General features: G+C 30.6%; 1 long non-coding RNA gene across 1 annotated transcript; it reads right to left on the bottom strand.

Moving 5' to 3' along the window:
* Positions 1–301: 301 nt before the first annotated feature.
* On the bottom strand, positions 302–1,724 carry LOC131656253 (uncharacterized). The gene is made up of 3 exons (XR_009300042.1): positions 1,596–1,724; positions 751–1,042; positions 302–561 (listed from the first exon to the last, which is right to left on the bottom strand). It is a non-coding gene; the product is annotated as an uncharacterized LOC131656253 (long non-coding RNA).
* Positions 1,725–2,589: the final 865 nt, after the last annotated feature.

Below are 2,589 nucleotides of genomic sequence, written 5' to 3'. Positions count from 1 at the left end.
AAGAATAGAAAATATAAAAGACCAACATTTGCTATTGACTCAAACATTATCACACTTCTTAAAAGAAAAACTGCATCAGCAAATGTATAAGACATACCTTCAAACTAATCAAAAACCCATAAATTAACTCTCAATCAACAAACTTTAAAAGCTTTTGAAACATAACAAAAGAATAAACTTTTTGCAGGTAAAATATGCCTTTGTTTCATGTATCAATAAGAGACACAATCAAATCTCCATCAAATAAAAACATCATTTTTAATCAAACATCAGTTGAAATAAAAATCAATCTGCATAAAGAACAGACTAACTGTCGCATAAAATTTTATTACTAATGGAAATGTGATACAATGGTTTATTACTAACAGTAACTACAGTTCTGTTAGAGACAACAACATAGATAAGTTAATAAATACAAATATATATACATTTTTCTGCCAGGTGCGAGTAGATTGGTATAACTCTTTGTCCATTTTCTGACCAACTTCGTTCTTGCTACCCATTGAATCACTTTCATTTTATCAGATTATTACAAAGACAGCTACTCCCTGCAAGAATTGACTACAATCACAAACCACAAATTAACCTCAACATATTAAATCAACTAATTAATCAAATAAATACTACTTCAAATTAATAATTCAGAAAGTAAAAACCACAACTTTAGGTAAAAAATTGTGTGACCAAAACATGAGAAGTGTAACGATCAAAACTTTTTTTTATATGAAATGAATATAAGAATATGGTTACCTGTTCTTGGTCCCAAAAACACAGGATTTGTATGGAGACAATGACTTTGGATTTATAGATATGCAACCCGGATTAGTAGATGGACAGGGTATAATTTTCCTGCAAGAGACTCGTTGAAGCAAAAATACAAACATGTACCATGCAATAATCCAAGTTAGAATTATGCAGCTAAATAGAACCTGACAAAAACTTTTCAGCCTATAAATTTTCTAACAGTTTGGTTAGAGTCACGCGGTGTTAATGCGTGTTTACGGAGGCGATTGAGCAATCCATCATAATAAGCCCTTTCCAACTGCATAAACAAATATCTTTGTGTGAGCCTCCAAAAGAGAAACTTGTTAAGAAAATCATAAAACTCATACAAATCAAGATAGATATTAGATTCACATTTAAATTAAAAACTTCTACTCATGTGTATAAATGATAAAAAAAAATGGCAAACTTATACTCATGTGCTGAAACGGAAAACTTATACTTATGTGTAGAAACGATAAAAAATGGCAAACTTATACTCTGTGGTTTCAGATCTGGTTGTAGCTTTCACAACACAAACCTTGCATTTTATTGGAGGGGCCTTGATGCATATGGTCAGCGGCAGTTGACGCGCATATGTTGGCGACGGAGGCATAGGTGTTATTTTTTACAGTGGCGGCTCCGACGGTGGTGGTTTGAAACAGAGGTGTCAAAGAAATACTGATTTTGCAAAAGAGAAAGGTTGTTGTTGTGTTTGTAATTGAGAATAAGAGTGTGAGTGTGAATCTAAGAGTGATGATTTGGGATGGAAAGAGAAAAGGAATCGGTGACTATGGTAAAGAAGAGAAGTAGAGTGAAATATGGTGTAGTACCTTGCAACGGCTTCGCTTTCGAAGTTGGTGATGGAATCAGCGCGGTTTCGTGTTTTTGCGTTAGGGTTTGTGTCCCATCCTTCACCTTTCTCGATTAGCCATGGGTTATGGATTCAGAGCTTCAAAGCTTAAAACAAATTTGTGGTTAATAAAGGGGTTCAGAGAGAAAAGGGGAGGATCACAAAGAGAGAGAATAGTTCTGGTGCTTTGTGGTTAATAAAATTTTGCTTCTTAAAATTGTAGAATAGTTCAATTACCCGTGTAACTTTTCAGCTCAATGAGACCTTTCAGTCCTCAATGCATCATTAAGTTGCTTAGATATTTAAACCCAATTATATTCTCAATGCAACTTTTGACATTATTTCACCTATAATATAAAATAATATTATATAAAATAGATTAAAAAAAGGAAAAACCAAATAAATAAAAATGAAATCAACCAATCAAAAAGTGACACAATAGATAGCATTTAATGTCAAATGAATATGGTGGCTTTATCTATCAAAAGGACAAATTTACCCATGGAATTTGAACGGTTTTAGTTATTTAATCAGAGGGCTTAAAGTGTAATTATCAGGTACTTTACTTTTTATATATTATAATAGATGTCATGTCATACTTATTGCATTGCAAGTTCCTTATAACTAACGTGAGCTATACAAAATTTTATCATAAAGCATCATGCGCTAAAGATGTTCTAAATAGACTCCATCAAATATTTATACTATACATTTCTTAATAATTTAAACATCATCAAAATTTTATAAATATCCATACACTCTATTGATAACTTTAAAATGGAGTTCATTAAACACTATAATATACCTCAATATATATATATATATATATATATATATATATATATATATATATATATATATATATATATATATATATATATATATATATATATATATATATAAAAGAATGCTAAATTGATTGAATTGTAATACTGCACGGTATAATATACGGTGTTTTAGCTTTGTTTAATATT

This window comes from Vicia villosa, linkage group LG3, assembly GCF_029867415.1.
Source record: "Vicia villosa cultivar HV-30 ecotype Madison, WI linkage group LG3, Vvil1.0, whole genome shotgun sequence".
In the NCBI taxonomy this organism is placed as follows: Eukaryota; Viridiplantae; Streptophyta; class Magnoliopsida; order Fabales; family Fabaceae; genus Vicia; species Vicia villosa.
This window is presented reverse-complemented; position numbering and strand designations above follow the sequence as displayed.